The 22,710-nt window shown below is 39.8% G+C and overlaps 1 protein-coding gene across 21 annotated transcripts in view; it reads right to left on the bottom strand.

Annotated features, from left to right (window-relative positions):
• Nucleotides 1-22,710, bottom strand: part of NRCAM (neuronal cell adhesion molecule) — a 267,353-nt gene that overhangs the window by 152,763 nt on the left and 91,880 nt on the right. For 2 of the 21 annotated variants that reach the window (XM_078060007.1, XM_078060002.1), the window contains exons 3-4: nt 14,071-14,145; nt 3,103-3,243 (exon numbers count right to left, since the gene is read on the bottom strand). The exons of 16 other annotated variants lie outside the window; for them this stretch is intronic. The gene's annotated coding sequence lies outside the window, so the exon portion shown is untranslated. The remainder of the gene's footprint in view (nt 1-3,102; nt 3,244-14,070; nt 14,146-22,710) is intronic. 3 more of the 21 variants (XM_078060005.1, XM_078060001.1, XM_078060003.1) reach the window with 2 other exon arrangements.

Genomic DNA, 22,710 nt, shown 5'->3' with positions numbered 1-22,710 from the left:
AAGCACAGACATTACCTTACAAACGAAGTTATCTTACTGCTTCCCATTTCCTTCCTGTAGTAAGAGGAAAATCTTACACAAAGTGCCTGCCCACTCCGGCACATTTCTGCAGATAAGACATCGGTCAGTGAACACTGCTGTGGCCGGACCATGGGCAGTAAAATGTTAGAGTCCTCTACACAGCCAATCCAAAGCTGCTCAGACCTCTGGGGCCTCCCAGGGCGATCAGCCCGGCTTTGTGGCAATACAATGGGGGTTAAACATTTCCTCTGATCCAATTAGAAGCAAGAAAAATCTGTTTAGTTGCTCACAACTATTTGGCAAAATACACAATGGGTTATGGCTTGGTAATATTGTTTTAAGAAAGTAACTGCCATATTTTCACCTATGGGGAGAAGATGTAAGGTGTTACATGATTTCTTCTTTATTTTTAACCTAGTACTAACTTGAAATAACATGTTAAAACTCCTATCTGGTCATTGTTCAAATATTCTTTCTTTACAGGACACAGTAATTGCTTAGAACTGGTTCGTTTAGCTCAGCGTGAGAACCTACTTTGCACACACGTATAACCTGCCATCCACAGGACTCACAACCATCATTTCTGCCTTTTTCCTTTTACGGTAGCCTAGAAACACTATTTCCTTCAATTAATTTACTGTGAGATCTTACAAAAATAAATATTACATCGATTTTTCTTTGTTTCTTTTCCCCTACCTATTTCTCCATTTTATTCCTCTTTTAGGTTCCTCTGCTACCCACTGTCATTAGTATCTTACCTATTCAAGCTGTAAAAACGTTTAAATGCTGATTATGATTATTCTTAGAAGCCAGATATTATTGATACATAAGTACACACATAAGAATTAACAAATAGTGAGGAGTATTTTCACGACAGTACTAAATATATCAGACTTATAGTTCATGTTAAGAAGACCCAAAGAAAGTCGTGGAAGGTGCTCTAAAACGAGGTATATATAGTAGAACCTCATGGTGGCGGTTGCCACAAATCTCTAAGCCAACCTGTTTTTGCTTAAATTTCTAATGATTGTTTTTCAAGCTGTAAGGCTCTCTGGAAAAACTTCCAGAGAAGTAGGTTTATAAGTCCTTCACTGGCCATGGTACAAGTTTAGAAAGTGTCCATTTAGTACATTTTCAATTAAAGTTACTCACTTCCTAAAATCAAACCTAAAAATCCGTTCCCCACTTATTACAACGACTGGCATGAACAATGGGTGGACATATTTCTTTGAAGCTCTTTTCAGCACTTCTCGAGACCTGGCTGGAATAATGCTTTTTCTCACAAAAGCGCAACCAACATGTAACACAATCTCCTTCAAAGCATATTGTCAGGAGATCAACAATAACCACGGCCCATGACCTTTAAAACCCAACCAAGTAGAGACATCAGACAATCCTCACTGGGTCCTACCTCAGCACATCTGTTTCTGCTTAACACATCCTAATTAGCCTTGAATCGTGTTCATAAAACCTTTAAAAGCATAAAATAATTTTCTGATTTGTTTTTTTACTCTTAAAAAATAAGTCACGCAGAAGGGAAGCCTTTAGAGCTATTTCCTCCCAACTGCCTATCTGCGGCTCTGTATGTGTTAGGAGTGGTTCCAGCTTATGGAAACAGAAGCTCATCAGCTGCTCAAGCCACGAATATGGCACACGCTGCCGGCAGCAGAGACCAGACTGGAGAGTGTGATTTATTCTTGTTACACCTGTTGGGATTTTCCAGTCATTTCTCTGGGGCGAATTTTAAAAATTTAAGCCTTCACATTGGAAAGTAAAGTGTGCCTATGTTTTTCTATGAACATGTTAGCATAACGTTTTCTTTTCCCAGTTAGCTATTCCCACAGGTGTAGAAAAAAAAAAGGCTCAGGGGCAATCTGAAAGAAGATTGTATTTTAAAGAACAGTGTGAGGACTACTTAAAATGGGGCTTTGAACTGCGATTGTGTTCCTCGCAGTATGGGCTGAATGGAGGAGAGCTGAGCCTGATTATGCAGCCCGACTGACCGAGCCTAATCAGAATTATTTCGGCACACTGCTTCACTACAGCCTCAGACCCATTAAACCCTAAACGCTTCTGCCTGCCCACTTCCCGCTCTGTCTCCCACCGTGACCTGTTACTTCTCAACAGAGGTTCCTCAGTGGGCTACTCAAAACATTTTTTTGGTAAACGGAGGTGCTGGGTTTAACAGGCTCCTCCAAACCCATCAGCAAAACTGTCATTTTATGGCAAGAAGGGGTAGCGTCCCACTTTAAAATAGCACCCCCGAGACTGCCCTGCAGAAAGGGGCCTGGAGGTAGTTCTTTCACCTTGCGATGTATTTTTATTGAGAAACGCTGAAGTCGACACAGCTATTACTCCCTCCGCAAAGCCAGCTCTGGATTCAAAAATCAAAGTTTGGATATCTCATCTTGAACTCATCAGGTTATTAACGCCTATCACATTGCTTAACGCATCATTTCCAAACACGGAGTTCCATTTTGGGGACCGGGTGAGGCAACTTATGGCATCAGAATGGCACATTCTGCTTTCTGTTCCCCTAATTCAATCTCCCACACCATCCAGACTTATCCCTTTACTGGCGTGGCCCTGATATTCCACATGCTACCACTTGGTACCCATTTTAATTTAAGTACATAAGGATGTTCAGGTGTGCTTTTTTACAGACACACTTCTTCATTTAAACCTAAATTATGTATCTAAATTTTGATCAGAACAGGCACAATCAGAAATTTTCAGTCTTTAAAAATTACTGTCTATCCAAATTTGATACTTCTGTGATACTCTACATGTGCATGCATTATGAATATACACGATGCATAGTCAACCTCTGTGCTTCAGATTCCTCATCTGCAAAATGAAGATAATATAGCACCTTCTTTGTAAAATTGCCATGAGGATTAAATGAGCTAATATTTTTAAGTCACTTAGAACAACACCCAGCACATAGTAGATGCTATGCAAATGTTTGTATTAAATAAATAACAATAAATCAGATATCATCTATGAATGAGAAAATGAGCCAATAATTCTTTCAGGCATTCATCCAGAATGCTAGAGTTCTGCCCTGAAGTATTAGTTTACTTTCATGATCTTTATTTTTGTCATTATTTAGCAGGCTTTTCTAATTGACCAAGTTCACATTCACTGCCTGTTTTCTGCAATATTTTTAAGTTCTCCCAGGGCAGAAATGATGGATGTTTTCCTTGAACTCCTTTCCTGGAACTCAAAAAAGATGTCAATTAGCTGACTGAATGTGAGATAAAGAATTTTGCTGAAGTAGTCTTTACACTGAGTGGGGAAAAAAGAATTAACTGAGTGATTCTCTCCTCCACCCTGAAATACCACGCTGTACCCACATGGTCACAGGCATCCCTGGGCATGTTTCTCAAAGATGTGGCTCTGCACAGGGGAGACAAGTTAAGTGCCATGTCTTTTGGTGAAAGTGTCACAGGGGCCATCTGTTTCTGTAAATACAGTACAGAGACCTAGGAACCCAACAGATAATTTGATGGCACAGCAGACTGGCATCCTATTGCTTTTTTATAATTTACTGATAGGCAAAATGCCAAGATTTTAGAAAGGCTTCGTGATGCTGAATGAAGGAGGGAGACGGAGAGAAAATGTTTTTGAGGCAAACTGATATACTTTTTAATATTTCAAGAGAACAGCAGATTGGTTCTCTTTTTGAATCTGTGTACCATCAAAACCAACAAAACATGCATTAGTTCCTGGCTCACTCTTTCTCTTTCTCTTAGTCTCCGTTTCCGCCCCCCCCCCCCGCCCCGCCTCCTGCCCCACCTTGTTTTGAGTACAGACATGTTTTATAAGCCACTGTTTTTATTTTTTTATATTTATAAAATTTATTGTTATGTTAATCACCATACATTACATCATTGGTTTTTGATGTAGTGTTCCATGATTCATTGTTTGCGTATAACACCCAGTGCTCCATGCAGAACGTGCCCTCTTAAATACCCATCACCAGGCTAACCCATCCCCCCACCCCCTCCCCTCTAGAACCCTCAGTTTGTTTCTCAGAGTCCATAGTCTCTCATGGTTCGTCTCCCCCTCCGATTTCCCCCCCTTCATTTTTTCCCTTCCTACTATCTTCTTTTTTTTTTTTAAACATATAATGTATTATTTGTTTCAGAGGTACAGGTCTGTGATTCAACAGTCTTGCACAATTCACAGCGCTCACCATAGCACATACCCTCCCCAATGTCTATCATCCAGCCACCCCATCCCTCCCACCCCCCACCACTCCAGCAACCCTCAGTTTGTTTCCTGAGATTAAGAATTCCTCATATCAGTGAGATCATATGATACATGGCTTTCTCTGATTGACTTATTTCGCTCAGCATAATACCCTCCAGTTCCATCCACGTCGTTGCAAATGGCAAGATTTCATTCCTTTTGATAAGCCACTGTTTTTAAAAAGGAGCTCTGGTATTGTTATAATTAAGAATGATTCTGCAAGAAAAGGGTTTTTGCAAATGAAAGTGGTCAAAAACTCTGATACCTTTAACAAGAGCACTAAAATAACCAGAATTTCTCATACACTATGTCCTGGCAACACTTTATATAGGGTTCTTCTATGGTTACTTATACACGTGTCAAGATATGCATTTCATTTTAAATGTATGTCTAACCGCATTGCATTTAAAGTCTTCTTAGTTAGAACTGTGTTTATATATGTGAAAATTTATTGGACAATTCAAAGAATAGCAAAGATGAAATTATCATTGAAATTTGGAAGGATGTAACAACAGGGATAGAAATGAGAAGAGAAAAAAAAAGGTTGTAAAGAACAGGAAACATTAGGGTTCAAAGTATATAAAATTGCTCTGTAGGTCAAAAAAGTCAAATATCAGTAATTTCATGTGATGGACCCTAACTACTTCCCTGGGACTTCCCAGCTCCAGTAACATCCAAATTCTTCTTTCTTCCTTCCTTTCTTCCTTCCTTCCTTCCTTCCTCCCTCCCTCCCTTCCTTTCCCTCTTTCTAGATTTTATTTATTTATTTGACACAGAGAGCAAGCACAAGCAGGGGGAGCAGCAGAGGGAGAGGGAGAAGCAGGCTCCCCACCAAGCAGGGAGCCCCACATGGGGCTCGATCCCAGGACCCTGGGATCATGACCTGAGCTGAAGGCAGACGCTTAACTGACTGAGCCACCCACGCACCCCACATCTAAATTATTTAACAGAAATATAGTCAGGGTTCCCAGAGCAAATAATTTCCATTCATATGACTGGTTGTATAACAAGACTCATCACCATTTTCTGGAAGTTTCAGTTGCTATAAGAAATGTTACTCCCACCCCCCACCACCAAACAGCTACATATTGCTCAAGGGCATTAGAGTGCCAAAGTAATTTTCCCTACCTCTTCTTAATTATATATTTAAACACACACACACACACACACACACACACACAAACTTGAATATTTCTTTGTATAAGAATGTACTATATATAAGTTCATTTTTCAAAATGGCGTTCCTTCTGACATCTAAAACCTCATTTGAATAATGCAGAAGTAATTCATTCATAAAAATAAGATAGAAAGAGGTTTGATAATTCTACTCTAACAAAATTGACCAAAATCACCCTAACTCAAAAGAGATATTTTTAATTACGTATTTTCAAATCTTTTCTGAACTGTAAAACCCACCATCTCTTAGAAAAATTCTTAACACATTCTCTCATTACTGCTGTTACAGTGATGTTAGTGAGCACATTCACAGTCAGGCTCCCTTAGATTTATTTTAGTAGCCCAAGCATTGGATGAGTCATGAAGGGGTTTATGAATCTGTTGAAAGTTATGGAAGCCTAACCCAAGAAAATTCAGAAACCCCTAAATACCTGTTGTTCATGCAATAGGATGTTCAAGAACCTCAGAGTCCCTAAAGATCTTTTAACTGCCACAATTCATCCTATTCATCACTCACCTGTCTTTTTTCTTAGACAGCACTACAGGAAACAATAAAATTCTTCACAATCCCCCCACTCCAATGTATCAAGGTTTCCTTAGAGTTCTTGTCTGAACCCTATAATTTCAATAAAGTTGGAATCTCGAAATTTTTAATTTTTGAAGTTAACATTGTCATGAATATTTTTCATATCGCTGACAGTATTCAGAATTATAATTTCAAGTGAACACAAAATATTCCACCGCAATGCTATGCCATTATTTTTATCATCAGACACCAAAGATTTCTGAAAAATTTTTCCGAAATGAAACAAGTGGAAACATCTTTATGGTGGTGCCATCCCACATTCTTTTCTAAATGGCAACTTTGTTATTTTCAGGGCAACCAGAAGTGTATGTGGCCACCTTTACATGTTGCTACTCAAAATTCTCTTAGAATATTTTGGCCAGTTTCAATAGACGTAAGACAGGTTCATCTTTGCAAACACCAATGTATTACCCAAACACTAACAGATTTCCATTTCCTGCAGTGTAAAATCCTTAGTCTGTTATTCAACATCCTGGACAATCCAGCCCCTACCTGTGACTCCATTAGTCCTAAACACCCCCAGGCCCTTCCGGCTAGACAGGGCTCTGATCCCAGCCCCCACCACGCCAGGCCCATCCAGCTTTGCACCTCTGTTGACTCTGTTTCCAGACACCACTCTTGGAATGTGCCCCTCACTCCTCGCCCTTTGTTTAAATATCTCCCTTCCATCAGAGCCAAGATCAAGTCCATTTGCCCCCATGACCACCTCACTGAGGGGCACAGTCATCGGAGAACTGCCTCTCTACCCGCGGACCTTATCATCTAAGCATTTCTCTCACATTTACTACCTTAACTTTACCTTTTGAGAGAGGTCATTTTCTCTTCCCATCTCGAATTATAAGCCATTTCTGTGACCTCTAACACCAAATGAGCTTTGCACAGAGCAGGTTCCTATGAACCATGAGACCAGCCAGTGAATGTCTGGATGTGGCTGTTTTCCTGCATATGCTTCTGCATGTGAACTCGTATACAACTGGAGAAAAATATTCATTAAACTCCAATGGAAGCATCTTCACCTCCTCACATACTGATTAGCGAGAATAATTAGTTCTTGGCTCTGTGCCCTGTTTCCCCTGCCAGTGCCCACCCCCCACCCCCGTCCCTCCTCACCTCCTGTCTTCCCTGTAGTACTCTTGCAATCATCCCAGCATCTCACCCAAGTCATCTGCCACTGTGTTTCTTTCTCCCTAGAACTTCCCTCTTCCTCCGTTATTCTGCCATGTTTCTCCTGCCTCTTCAGCTCATTTATTCTATCTATTCACAAAGGGGCACAGTGGTGAAGAAGTCTGGGGCCAGACTGTCCTGGGTTCAAACGCTAGCCCTGTCCCCTCACTGGTTTGTGAACTTCCGTCTTTTTGCCTTCTTCAAGGATCATTTTCTCCATCCACAATCTACCTCAGAGAGTCTCTAGGAAAAAACAGTACAACACACGTAAAGCATTACCTTATTTATTAGCAAATACTTAACAATGTTAACTTTTAACGATCACTTTCTATCTCAACTCCCGTTTTATAAATTCTTTATCTTCAAATTTTGTAACTTCTCCCACTCTTATTTTCCTATTTATCATACAAATACTCTCCACCATATCTTTCCTTTCTTCATTATTTAATGATTGAACAAGAAAACAGAAAAAGATGTTTAATCAGTAAAAAACAGTACAATGGAATAATTAACAAAATAGAAAAACAAACTGGAAGCAATTTTGTTTACCAGCATCTCCTTTATCCAGGACTCTTCATCAGCTTTACTCTTTCCAAGTTCATTGTATATCTTATATTTTATATGTATGTGTGCACATAAATATATCTATATCTATATATCTATATGTGGTTGTGAGTAAGGGCGCCTGGGTGGCTCAGTCAGTTAAGTGACTGACTCTTGATCTCAGCTCAAGTCATGATCTCAGGGTCCTGGGATCAAGCCCTGCATCAGGCTCCACCCAGCGGGGAGTCTGCTTCTCTCTCTCTCCCTCTCCTTCTGGCCCTCTCCCTGCTCACACTCACCCTGTCTTCTAAAATAAATAAATAAATCTTAAAAATAAAAAAAAAATTTTTAAAGGCATTTGTGCCTTAACTCCTTTTATTCACAACCATATCCCCAAATATAATGTAAGTTCTGGTTGGCATTTCGAAAGCCCACTACAGTGCAAAGACATCCTTTTTAAGAAACAAAATATCCATACAGGAAGTAGGAAACCGCTGAGACATTTGCCCATGTCTGGGAAAGAATGGGGGGGGGGTCCTCCTAGATGAAAAGGACAGGATGAGCAGAGGGAGGGAGGGACAGAACCTGGTCTGAGCAGAAAAGAGAGCTTATCAGTCCTGGGCTCTGTCGTCCGTGATCAGTGTGGAAGGTGACAGGCATGACCAGATCACAGTCCTGCTGAGATGAGAAAGCTGACCCGGGGGCATGACCCAATGGACAGCTGTGTCTGTGACTGGCTCACACACACCTGAAAGAAGGCTTGCTACCAAACAGCATCCTCCCCCACGGGATTTCTTTCCATTATTTTAAAACAGTATCTAGGTAAGCAAGGGATGGTAAAACGGAATACCCCTGAGATATTTAATATTTTCTATAAGAGGAGGTATGAGAAATGAGACCAGCTAGAAAATGGGGAAATTTGACCACTTTGCTATTTATACATAGGACCTGATTGTGTAATAAAAGGTGGCATTTATTGAATCCTTCTATCACTGTTTTAGGCATATGTGTGCCTACTAACTAATTTAATCCTCATGATTACACAAGGATGCATTTCCTAGGACTACTGCCATTTTGCAGAAGAGGACGCGGAGAGTCAGAGAGGTTAGTAACTTGCCCAACATCACACAGCAAGGAAACCAGGGGGTTGGACTCTGTTAGTGTGCAAACTGTCCTGTTAGTGGGTGGCATCCACCCCTTCAGACCACAAGTATTGTCCCATCAGAATCTGAATTAAACCTCACACTAATCATGCCATTCAAAGCACCTCTCCCCACTGGCTTTATAAAGCAATGAATTTTTCGGCCACTGCCGTATTTCCCTTCGCAGGACAGAGAGGAGAGTCTCTATTTTTCCCCTCATGACATCAAGAAAACTGAAGACAAGAGAGCAGCAACTTCCCCTTCCAATTCCTCACCTGGCTGGTTCACGTCCCTTGACTCTGTTCCACCAGCCTCTTCTGTTTCGTTTTGTTTGGGGTTTTCACTGTCAAGACAGGGGGCTGGCTGGCCGGCCACCAATTAAGGGAAAGTAATTTTGAGAATGCTCAGGAGATCTCAGATTTAACTATTTTGATTTCTCCTCCAGCCTTCAGAGGCGGAAAGTACTGTGTATCTCACACCAAAGTCTCCACGGATATGGGCAAGGTTTCATGCTCTTAGAGCTAAGTCCAGAGTGGTGATGTGAAAAATGTCCGTTAGTGGCTTTCAGATTTATTTTTCCCTTCAGCTATAGCACAGAAATCTTAGTATTGCTATAAAACGACTGCACGGTGTCCTCCCATCCCTCAAATTCTGTTCCTGGGAAAGACCACAGCTCACACATAGGATGATGCATGACTCAACATCTCTCTTCATGGTCCACCCTCTCCCTCCCTTGCTTAGCTCCCCTTCCTCTTCCCATTTTCCATAGGCAGCAGAAGGGGTTGCCGTGGATGGGGATTAGTATACAGAACAAAAGCATATTTTCAATGACCTATCTTGAAATCAAAACACTAATTCTGAAATGCCTTTCTTCCATCTATTTGATTTGAAATGACCTCGCCCACAAATGCAAAAGCCTTAGACCCATTTTGTTGTGGTCCAGACGATGCTTGCAGCCCATGACCCCAGCTTCATTGAAATGATCCCTCTCTAGTTCAAGGTTTTGCTGACTCCATTTTCCATAGTTAATTACTCATATTTAAAAGGTTGTCTAATACCACCCAGCTCATTTACATAACTGAAGCAAGAGTCCATGCCCGGACCTTAAGCTTCTTCTCCCTCCAAGTGCCCCTTCCCAGCTGTCTAATCCAATTTGAAGCTTTTTGTGGGGAAGCGTCTGTCATTTGCTATGTCTGTTTCCTTTTGTATGTATTCAGAAGAAAGGATGCAATGTTTACAAAAATACAATAACAAAAAGCATAGAAGGCTTCAGAAGGTGGAAACTAGAGAGATTAGCTGATTTTAAATGATCTGCAAGGATTAACTAACAGCTAAAACTATTTGCCTTTCAAATAATATTATATGATTTTTTAAAAAATCCTGGGTGTTGACTGCAAATATACTAAACATTACAAGATTTTCCTGATTTGTCCTCCCCATACTCAATATCGTGCTAGCCAATCACACAGTTTTCCAGATCCTTCTAAAGTTCTCTAGAAGCTTAAAAATGTTCTCAAGGATTTTATATAAGAAACCCAACCCAATTCTCTGTAGGCCCACTAAACTTAAGCTCCCCCATATCCTGATACAACTTAAAAATTTTCCAGACACACTGAAAATTCAAGTAAAGTACTGAATGTAGAATCGTTTTTGCCTCAAAAAGCAATAACTTTCATATCTCTTGAATAATTATAAATAAATAATTTCAAACAGTTAAATAGATTACTTTCTAAATTAGGAGACAATTTTAGTTTACCTAGATAAGACATAAAATTCTTAAGAGGGGTTTTCTGGTAAGTTATTAACAATAAAAATAAATAATAAAAAATGAACATTTTGTATTATAGTGGAAAATTGTTCTGCACCTCTGATGTTTACATAACTTTTTTCTTTTTTTCTGTTTTTCTGCTGCTATAGAAAGTCACAGAACATACTGCTCTCCTAAAACAGCAGAGATTCAGGCCAATTTATAGTAAAATTCAAGAAACTACTCATACTCTTTAGTTCTACTGACATTTTGTCTCATAAATACAATTTCCTAAATAATTATGGAATGACTATTATGTGAAATGTACCATTTTAGGGGTTGTTGGGTATAGATAAAAATTTTATAGCAACCATTTAGCTTACTTTTCCCACTTTATAGTTGAGAAAAACCAAAGGAGACACAGACAATCAGAAGCTGGGTATGAGCAATAAGGTCTTAACCTTATTCCTAAACAAAAATACATTTTAGAAAACGGGTATCAGTTTTGCTGTCTTTAATTATACAAAAGAAAGGATAAAGAAGAGGGAGAAGCCAAGAAGGAAGGCTTGATAATGACTCTACCCAGAGAACAGGATCAGCCTCAATCTGTGGAAGCTTTTTTGTTTTTTGTTTTTTGTTTTTGTTTTTAAGGCACAGGGCCTGATGCTTTTATTTATTTACTTTAAAGATTTTATTTATTTAAGACAGAAAGAGAGAGAGAGAGAACGAGCAAGGGGGAGAGGCAGAGAGAAAAGCGACTCCCCGCTGATCAGGGAGCCCGATGCAGGGTTCGATCCAGGACCCCGAGATCATGACCTGAGCCAAAGGCAGACGCCCAACAGACTGAGCCACCCAGGTGTCCCAATCTATGGAAGTTTTAATGAAACAAATCAGCAGCAACTAGGGATGGGGAATGTGGGCCCCTGATAGATTTTATGTGTTATAAAGAAGAAAAAGATGGAATAAAGAGGTGAATTCAAATGGAAAAACTGATCCATTTTACTGTTGTTATAAAATATGGACATAAAGCAAACTGCAATGAAAATACGAAAAAGTCCGGATTCCTGGTTCAGCTATGAACCTTAGTGATGCTGGCAAGCTACTCTACTTTCTGGATTGTGATTTCCTCAATTATTCAGGGAGGTGTTTGACTAGGTATTTATAAAGATTAAATCTAGTACAGAATTCCCAGAATTCCATGGAAAGACTTTTGTCCTCAAATAACGAAAACCTGCCTTATTGAAGCTGTTCAAAAATGACATGCACATCATTATAAAATCGTGAATTACATGTTTGAGTTTTTATAATAGCAACTGATTAATTATTCCCCAAAACTCCTTGAATGCCAATCCATGGGCTCCCTGCTATGGACGGACTACTGCATTCCCCCCCACCCCCCCAATTTGATATGTTGAAGCCGGAATTCTCAATGTGATGGTATTTGGAGGTGGGGCCTTAAGGAGGTGATTAGGTCATGAGGGTGGAGACTTTGTGAAGGGGATCAGTGCTCTTTTTTTTTTTTTTTAAGATTTTATTTATTTATTTCACAAAGAGAGAGAGATAGTGAGAGCAGGAACACAAGCAGGGGGAGGGGGAGAGGGAGAAGCAGGCTTCCCGCCAAGCAGGGAGCCCGATGTGGGGCTTGATCCCAGGACCCTGGGATCATGACCTGAGCCGAAGGCAGACGCTTAAGGACTGAGCCACCCAGGCGCCCCGGGATCAGTGCTCTTATAAGAAGAGACACAGAGAAATCATCTCTCTCCTGGCCAGCCCTGTGAGGGAGGATACAGCAAGAAAGCAGCAGTCTGCCAACCAGGAAGAAACTCTCACTAGGAACCAAATCAGCAAGCACCTTGATTTGGACTTCTCAGCCTCTGGAACTGTGAGAAATAAATTTCTCTTGTTTAAGCCAGTCTGTGGCATTTTGTTATAGCAGCCCCTAAAGCTGAGTCATACATTGGCAGCCACACCCATCCAGCAAAGCTAAAACAGGGGGTGTGTTGGGGGAGCCCAGGAGTCGAAACTGGGGAGCAGATAAAAGCAGGCCAGGCCAACTGCTATGGCCTGCAGGAGCCACTGCTGGACATTACGGATGAGATGAGGAGGTTTTTATTAGAAAGGTTCCTTTGGCAGCAGCGTGGAGGACAGGATAGATTCAAGAAATTGCAAGAAGACTAGCTGTGGTCGTTCAGGTAAGAAATTATGCAGGGAGATGGAGAGAAGACAACAGATGTGGAATTTATTTGAGAGGCAGAGTCAATGTGACTTCGGAGGAGTGGGAGGAATGTAGAGATATCTGACCCAATCCTTTTATTTTATGGATGAGGACTAGACAGATTGATTTACTTGTTTAAGAATCTAAATTTAAGTAGTGGCAGAACTAAAACTAAAATTTAAGTCTCCTGATCTCCAGCACTCCCTCCCCCCAGACACAGGAGACTTTTTCATACTTTAAAATGTTTTCCAGGGAAAGGAGGTATTTTAGCTTCCCTAGCATTAGTTTTCCTCATTATAAAACATATCTATACAGACTAAGTATTTTGTCATCCTCATCAATCCATTTTTCTACATACTACATGGTCAACTAGCTGGTTAATTCCATTAGGTCGATTAAAAAAAAATACACAGTTTACAAAACAATAGTATATCTAACGAAAAGTGGTCATTGTTCAGTCTTTCATAAGAGAAAGTCAACACTACTGTCTGTAATTGAAATTTTTTGTTAAAAACTAATTGCCTCAACCCTTTACTACAAAACCTGTTTCCTCAATTGTATATGAATCTTTTAAAAAATGTGTCTTTTGGTGAGATATATTTATTTGAATATTGAAAAAATAAAATGTAAAAAAATAATACACAGATTTATTTTGAGACTTAAACATTCTTTCTTCTTACCACCTATTCATTTGTAAGCAGAGTACAGAATGTACTCGGTTTGGTGGCCCTCTTTCAGTCGTTCTGGCCAGTTTTCAGGAGGTTTGGAAAACTTAAGGGCCAGAAAGGCTGGAGAGGGAGTACAGACCGGCTCGCTAACATCCAGACCTGGGCCGCCCAATCCAGCAGCCACTAGCAGCCACTAGCTGCCACTAGCCATGGATGGCAACTGAGCACTTGAAAGGTGGCTAGTTCACATCGAAATGTGCTGTCTGAGGACACATATGCTGGATTCTGAACATTTTGTAGGAAGAACAGAATGTGAGATATCTCACTGATGGTTTAATCAATACATGTTGAAATAACATTTTAGATTTACTGAGTTAAGTAAAACATATTACATTAATTTTACCCATTTCCTTTTACTCTTTTGAATGTGGCTGCTAGAAAATTTAAAATTAACTCTGTGGCTCATATTATATTTCTATATTGGAGTGTGCTACTCTAGACATTTGCAACATAGTTCGAGGCAATAAGGCGTTCATAAATAACATCATAGCTACCGGGTGCGTGGTAGAAGAGGCTGGGGAGATCAATTCTGTCCAGACTGGTCAGGTCAGGCTCCAACCCGCCAAAGCCTAAGGAAAAAAAAGTCCCAATAAAGTCCTGGCTTCCATCTCAAATTCTAGAATGAAAACCAACTCCTGAGGATTTGAGACCAGAGGATCTTCTAAGGATAGAAATTGCTCAACTAATCCTCAATCCTCAAACCCTACAAGTTCATAAGCTGAAGTACTACTTTTGTAACACAAAGGGATCCAGGATATGTCTATTCAGGGTTCCTTTAAGCCAGAAACTCCTGTTCCTAAGGATAGAGCCTCAAAAAAAGTTTTGAGCAGCTTCCAAAAATGTGAAGAATGCCTCAAGGCTCAGCACATGAGGAGCTCTCCTTGGTACTGAGACCTCTGCTTTTGGTTGATCTCAATCTTGGCTCTCTGTGCCTGCAAGCTGAACTCCTCTGCCTTGGCCCTGTCTATTTGCTCTGCCTGAACACACCCAATCCCATACACTGTTCATAGCTCAATCCTTGCACTCACCACACTCTATGAGGGTATGTTTATTTACGCACTCATCTCTCCCCCCTGGACTCGGCTCCTTGAGGCTAGCAATAACATTCTATATCCATCTTCGTATACCAAGTACATAAGTCGGTATAAAGTAGGCATTCAATAAATGAATACAGTCCTAGCTAACTTGTAATTATGGCACTCTATGATCTGCTATATATCCTATGCTGGGATGCACCAAGTATAGGTTAGGCTTTAAAAAAAAGATTTAAGGTGGGGCGTCTCGGTGGCTCAGTTGGTTAAGTGTCTGCCTTCAGCTCAGGCAGTGATCCCAGGGTCCTGGGATTGAGCCCCAAGTCATAGGGCTCCCTGCTCAGCGGGGAGTCTGCTTATCCGTCTCCCTCTCCTTTTGCCCCTCCCCCCACTCTTTCAGGCTCTCTCTCAAATGAACAAATAAAACCTTTAAAAAAAAAGATTTAAGGTGTAATTTTTAAATTTTTTTGCAGGCAGAGGTGTGTGTGTGTGTGTTTGTACAATGGGAAATTCAAGGAGGGGAAGAGAAAGAGCAAAGAGTCAGCAGAGGGGTAGGAACAACATATGTTCAGAGCATGAGAAGATGAGGTTTAGGGTTGTGAGGCGGGGGTGAGGGTGGCGGGAGTAGGACATAAGCCTTATCTAGCAACTAAGGAGATTGTTATCCTTAGGTAAGGAATAAGAGCCCCAGAAAGATTTCATTTAGGGGATTGATAGGATAAAAGGAGTATTTTAGGGAACAGTGTGCTGTGGGGGAGAGGATCAAAGGCAAAACCAGCAATTAAGAAGTTACTGGGATAATTAATAAGTGAGGAGGAAGGGCATCTTGGGCTTGGCTTATGTGGGCAGAGTCTATAGAAGTTTAGAATCGGGATGGAAATGAGCTATCTCATGTGAGGGATGTATTAGTAAAAGAGCATTTGGAGAAGTCTGGGTATATTACGGGCAAAAATCCCTATGCACAAAAACCTAAGTACATTATTTTTCGCAAATTTTGCAATTGGGCTGATGTTATTCTATGGTCTAAAGACCGGCCAAGGAGAGTACTGGCTCACCAGGTTTCAGGTTGGTTGCATTACATTTTTATTACTGCTCTAAGCCCCACCTCTTTCAACTTTTTGCATATTTAAGTCACTATCCTTTTTACTGCTCTTTAAATGTGTACATAGTTATTAACTCTTAAATCTTGTTCTTAGTCAGTGATCCAAGCTATTTTTGGATCCTGTTTGCTATATATTGCATCCTTCAATTATGAATGGTTGGATACCACTTTTGCATGAACAGTAAGTACTCCCCCGTATTTTAAGAACATTTCTTATAATGAGATATTTATTTCTCTGCTCTAAGCCAAAACAGTCTCTCACCTGGATTGTTACAACAGCCTCCTAAACCACCACCTACTTCTACTTTTATTCCCATACAGAGGTCATGGATCGTTTAAAACAAAACCACATGGTACATACTGCTCAAAACCCTCCAATACCTTTTTATCATATTCAAAATAAAATCTAAATTTCTTGTCATGGCTACAAGGATCTACATGATTGAACCCTTGTCTACCTGACCAAAGGCATTCCCTACCATTTACCCTGTTGCTGACTGTGCTTTATCCACAATGGCTCCTTGAATTCCCTGAACCTAACAAATCTTCTGCCCATCTCTAGGCCCTTAAACCAGCTGGTGCCTCCACTGGAGACCCTTCCCTCAGGTCTACTGATGCTTCAATCCTCAATATTCAGGTTGCTGCTCAAATGTCAGTTTTTCAAATGCCCACCTCTCCCACCTCCCACTGAACTCTCTAAAATTCCATTCCTCTCCCCACCTCCACACCTTTCCTCCAATTTCCTTTCTTCATGATATTTATTATCATCTAAAATTCCTGTTCAACAATCTGGAGGTGCTCATTGTAACAGGACACTGCTGGTGTTCCTCTGGTGTCCCTGTGGCACTCATCCTCCCAGGCACACTGATGGCTTCCTGCTGTAGGGATCTGCCACTCTCCACCTGAAGGGTCGCCCTGGAGTGCTTGGCCACTGTGTGCTGCCCCAGTGTGGGACTGGACTAAAGAATGGGGAGTTGACACGTTGGCTGGGTTGACACCTCAGCCAATGACAATTGGAGTTGGTAGATATATGTCCCAGCCTCTTGACCACTTTGGTAGGACAACGCTGAGATATATTCTAAACAATCTCCCGAAGTCATGGTGGAACTGAGTTCCAGTTGCCCACAGTGGTCACCTGCTCATTACTACACCCTGATTGGCTTTCTCTCTTCCCAATCTCACATAGTTTCTCCCCTGTGTGTGCTTCCTGGGACCAGCTCCCAGATAAACTACTTGTACCCAAATCCTCATCTCAGAGTCTCCCTTTGGGGTTACCCAGGTTACCTTCTTTTTTTCCTTTTTCTTTTCCTCTTTTCTCTCTCTTTTACAATTTTAAATCTTTGCCAGTAGAATCACCTTTCGGTAGATGGTTATTATAGTTTAGACAGTGGTACATAAAATAGATTACTTGTCAGTTACTTGTTGACTGGGACCCCCAATAGAATATATGCTACCTGCTTGTCTACAAGCCTCTTTTTTTTTATTCTCTACTATCTTCCTGGTGTGCTGAACAGTGCCTAGCTCAGAATAGGTGCTTTATTACACACTTGATCAAATGTGGTGTTGACATGGTAATATTGCTTCCCTTCAAGAGCCACAACTTACTACTCAGGGAGATGAGACATCAAGGTCTCTTCTAGAATAGACTAGCCTCATCATTGGACTGTGGGGGACCCAAAGGCAACACTGGTAGATTCGAGGAGCAGCAACACCATTGGATTAACTAGCGCTCTCTCTCCACCAAGCACAGAGTTTTGAATAGACTTCAGGATTGGAGTATATATAAGACTCCATGTTTGTTTCACTTCAGTTTGTGACAACTCAAAAGGAGAGAGGAATCCATGGAGGCGGAATATGAGACTTATTGTTAATATGACAGGCTTAAACAATCAATGAAAGATTTACAGAGAGATGCAACAAATTGTACCTCAAGACTATAAAGCAGGTCATGCTTTGTTTTCAATATGCTAGTTAAGGTTCTTTTTGGAACGAGATGGAATATAAGTTTAACAAAAGAAAACATTCGTCTTTTTGTATTTCCAGTACAAACACTGCAGTGCAATTATGTGAATTGTAGGAACCCATTAGTCATCCATAGTGAGGCCCCTAAAAGACAATGTCACATAAAGCAGAGACAGCTGTGCCATCACCCTGAGAGTGCCTCGGGGCCTCAGGGACCCCTCTCAAAGCAGAGATGAAAAGACCACTCCCTCCCTGGCTGTGGAGTCATTAGTGCTTGAATGGCACTAATAATAAGGCCACCATTACATGGATTATTACTATTATTATTATTTTTTTTTTTAAGAATGGTCTGTCCTCTAAGGATTGATTTGAGACTACTTTTTTCTACCTAGGTCCTCAAAAGCTTGCAAAGTTAGGTTGTCAAAGAGTCAAAACTGGGAATTTTGCTAATTTGGAATACAAGATATTGCATCCTATTATCAAATCCCTGGAGCCCACCAGTCCATTAAAATAATGAGAATTGTAATGTTTCCCCTGCAATATTAAGAGCATCTTAATTACTTAATCTCCAGTGAGTGGCATACATATAAATTTTATGCATAATCCAATCAAAGAGCTACTGAACAGCGCGCTGTGTTAAAGTCAAAGAGAATTTTCCTTCCAAAGGTGACATTTGGTTGCCAACATCAGAACCACTAAAGAAAGTATAAATGCAGACTGCCCGTTGTCCCTGCGTGTCGGAAAGGCCACTCTGCCTTTACTATATGTCTCCACATATATGGTTCTATGGAGGAAATAGATTTTTCATGTGACATTTTGGGACTTGGTATAAAAAAAAACCACATTTAGCAATAATTCTATATTATTTTGCAAAATTTTTATTGACGATATTTTACTTGATGGGTAAAAAAATAAATTTAGGAACAATGCTTAGGCCAGTGGTAATTAATAAATGTGTGTGTTTAGACACGTATACTTTCTTTTGGTAAACACTGTCCTTTCGTACTTTGCAATGGCCCCCGTATTTTAAAATATTCCATATTTTTATAATAAGAAACTACAGTTGAAAATAAAAAGAAAATTGATTTGTCAACCATATAGCTCCACTTATAGTTTATATTTATTTTTAACAAAAACTTTATTTTTGTTCCCTTTATGCAAATTTATAACTATTTTGGTTCATCAAAAGAGAAGGCTCAGAATATATTCCCAAAACTGAGAATAATGGTGGCTCATTTTTACTGACAATCAACTCATGTTCCCCCTTGAGGCAAAAAATCAATTCCTCCCCTACACATTTGGATTTCAGTGAAGAGCATGACCTGGTTGTTCAAATAAAAAGAGTGGGAGTCATCTTGGATTGTTCTCTTTTTCCACACCTGTTTCTCTCTAGTAGCCACAAACAGCTATAAAATGTAAGCTTAAAAAAAACCCTATCATTCACCTATGCATCTAATCCATCAGCAAATCCCATTGACTATGCTTCTAAAATATATCTCAGAATCACCCATTTCTCCCCAGTCTGCTCGTACCACTTAGTCCAAGTCACTGCTGTGCCTTGAGGACTATAACAGCCTCCAGTCGGGCCTCCTACAATCTATTCTCCACTTAGCACTAAAGTAATCTCTTTAAAATGTAAACCATGTTATGCCACTCCCATTCTGCAAATCCTCCACTGGTTTTCCATTTTCTTCTGTATGATTTGTTATCTGTCCCTCACCATTAGATTACAAGCTTCTTGAAAGCAGGCACTTCTTCTTAGTTTCTCCCATACCCTCAGCTCCTGGAACACATGGCACGTGTGCAACAATTATTTGCTGAAGGAACCAATGAACAAGTTCTTCACCATGCTAGGCACCGTGCAAAGCACTTTACATGCATTGTTGCTTTTAATCGCCAACAACTACATGAGACAGGGGCTGTTACGATCTCCACTGTATAGAGGAACACAGGGTTCATAAACTAGTAAGTAGCAGAGCTGTAAAAGTCCAGTAAGTACAAACACTTCACGTAACTCCATTTCCAATGGTGATGTTAGATTGCTCATTTAGTGTTTTTAGATCTCAGTTTCCTGAGGGAAAAGGATCGTGTATATGTCCGTTCCAACATTTTCTATAAATCAGAGACTCCTTGAAAATAAATCACAGAATCATGAAGTCACAGGTTACACTGGACAGCTTTCAAAAGTCTACTCCCAATTCCACTAGATATTGCTAAATGAAATATCCAACGATGCATAAAAATGTATAATATATGCATAAACTGTAAAATACATAAAAACATATAATGCTTAAAATGTATAGATAGAGTCCACAATAGCCAAACTATGGAAAGAGCCCATGTGTCCATCGACAGATGAATGGATAAAGAGGATGTGGTATATCTGAAACAAATAATACATTATATGTTAAAAAAAAAAAAAGAAGAAGATAGCAGGAGGAGAAGCATGAAGGGGGGGAAATCGGAGGGGGAGACGAACCATGAGAGACTATGGACTCTGAAAAACAAACTGAGGGTTCTAGAGGGGAGGGGGGTGGGGGGATGGGTTAGCCTGGTGATGGGTATTAAAGAGGGCACGTTCTGCATGGAGCACTGGGTGTTATACGCAAACAATGAATCATGGGACACTACATCAAAAACTAATGATGTAATGTACGGTGATTAACATAACATAATAATAATAAAAAAAAGAAGATGTGGTATATACTTATACAATGGAATATTACTCAGCCATCAAAAAGAGTGAAATCTTGTCATTTTCAACAATGTGGATGGAACTAGACAGTATTCTAATGAAATAAGTCAGTCAGAGAAAGACAAATGCCATATGATTTCATTCATATGTGGAAATTAAGAAACAAAACAGATGAACATAGGGGAAGGAAAGAAAAAATAAAATGAGATGAAAACAGAGAGGGAGACACAAACCCTAAGTGACTCTTAACTATAGGAAACAAACTGAGGGTTGCTGGAGGGGAGGGGGGTGGGGGGTTGGGGTAACAGGGTGAAGGGCATTAAGGAGGGCATGTGATGTGATGAGCACTGGGTGTTCTATGCAACTGATGAATCACTGAACTCTACCTCTGAAACTAGTAATATACTATGTGTTAACTAAGTTGAATTTAAATTAAAAAAAATATATATATATAAAATAGGTTTTCCCAGGAATATATAAAAGGTTTGACATTAGAAAATACATTAAAATAATTCATTGTATCAAAAGATTAAAGGAGAAAAACTAAATGCTCATTTCATTAACTGCAAAAAAATTCAATAAAATTTAATACCCACTCAAGATAAATCTTTCAGAAAACTAAAAAGAAAAGGAAACTTCTTTATCCTGATAAGAGAACTTTATCAAAAACTTAAGAGTAAAGATCACAATTTACAGTGACAAGTTAGAAGCACTGCCTTTAAAAATCAAGAATAGGACAAGGATGGCCATTATCATCACTTCTTTTTTTTTTTTAATATTTTATTTATTTATTTGAGAGGCAGAAAGAGCACGAGGGGGGAGGGTCAGAGGGAGAAGCAGACTCCCTGCTGAGCAGGAAGCCCGATGCGGGGCTCCATCCTGGGACTCCAAGATCATGACCTGAGCCGAAGGCACTCACTTAACCAACTGAGCCACAAAGGTGCCCCTGTTACCGTCACTTCTACTCAAGCAGTGTACTAAAACCTTAGAGCAGTCAAGTAAGGCAAAAGAATGAATGGTAGAAATAATGGAATTTAAGGTACAAAACCAGCAATTCACAGAGAGTATGATTTTTTGCAAAGAAATCTTATGAGAATCTACAAACATAACAAAGTTCATAAAAATTTCAGCAATTTTGGTGGGTATCAGAATGTTCTTAAAAAGCAATTTCATTTCTGTATGCCTGCAACAAATAGTTTAAAAGTGTAAATTAAAATAATATAACACCATATACAAGATACCTAGGAATAAATATGATAAAAGATGTGCAAAGTTGTTGGGTAGAAAATTATAAAACCTCATTTAAGAATTCTAAAGAGCTCTGCTCATTAAAAGAAAGCCTCATTGTCATAAAGATTATATCAATGACTTCCAAAATAACCTATAAATTCGGCAAAATGCCAAACAAAAGCCCATGTAACTTATCCATGAAATTTGACAAGCTGATTCTGAAATGCATATTTGAAGAGCAAAGGGTCAATGCATTTCTAAATGTATAAATATGATGTGAAGGTAAAGATAAGATCCAGAAGAACAGATAGAAGATTGATGACAGTTGTTATCTCAGGGGAGGAGGGTAAGTTTAAAGAGGGTGAGGGCAACAGAGGTGAAGAACTTTTATATCTCATCTGTATAATTATGGATTAAAATTTTTTAAATAACACAAACACATTTACATATTGCCTGAGTAATATATAAAATAAAGGGTGAAGAAAAATGCATGTATGATTTATAAAGTAATCAGCTAGGAGGTCAAATGTGAAGAGGAAAAATGATGTATATACTCCCTTTTTGCAAATGGCCCAGCAGCAAAGTGTTATGTGGCTGTGGTCTGAAAATCTGCTTAATTCAGAAACTGCAAAAAGGTTATTTTTTTAAAAAATGAATCTTACAGCCTGCCAAAATATAATGATACAGACCAAAGAGGAGCCAGAGGGCTTGACTCTGATTGGTTTGTAAATCATATGCACAACACAGCGAGGTGCACGGAGGCTGAGCGCGGAGGCTGATGGTTCCCAGTTCAGGAAAGCACCGAGTCTGCGTGGAGCTCCTGCAGAGCTTGGGCTGTAACACGGGCTTTCCTACTTTACTGAGTCATCACTCCAGCCAGGCAAGGATGGCAGGAAAAAAGGGGGTATAAAGTCTCAGTTGGGAACTTCACTTGGCAAACAACATTGTAAGTACAATATGAATACTTTCCGGTCTTTGGGTTTTTTGCCTTTTTCTACAGCCCTTCCAAGATTTTCTTTGTTCTTAAACCCTTTCACAATGGAATAGTACTTTAAAGTTTTCTTTCATTAAGTGGAGCCAACATTTTAGCAAAATCAAACTCTTTTATCTCTTC

This window comes from Halichoerus grypus, chromosome 12 (genome assembly GCF_964656455.1).
Source record: "Halichoerus grypus chromosome 12, mHalGry1.hap1.1, whole genome shotgun sequence".
Classification (NCBI taxonomy): Eukaryota; Metazoa; Chordata; class Mammalia; order Carnivora; family Phocidae; genus Halichoerus; species Halichoerus grypus.
This window is presented reverse-complemented; position numbering and strand designations above follow the sequence as displayed.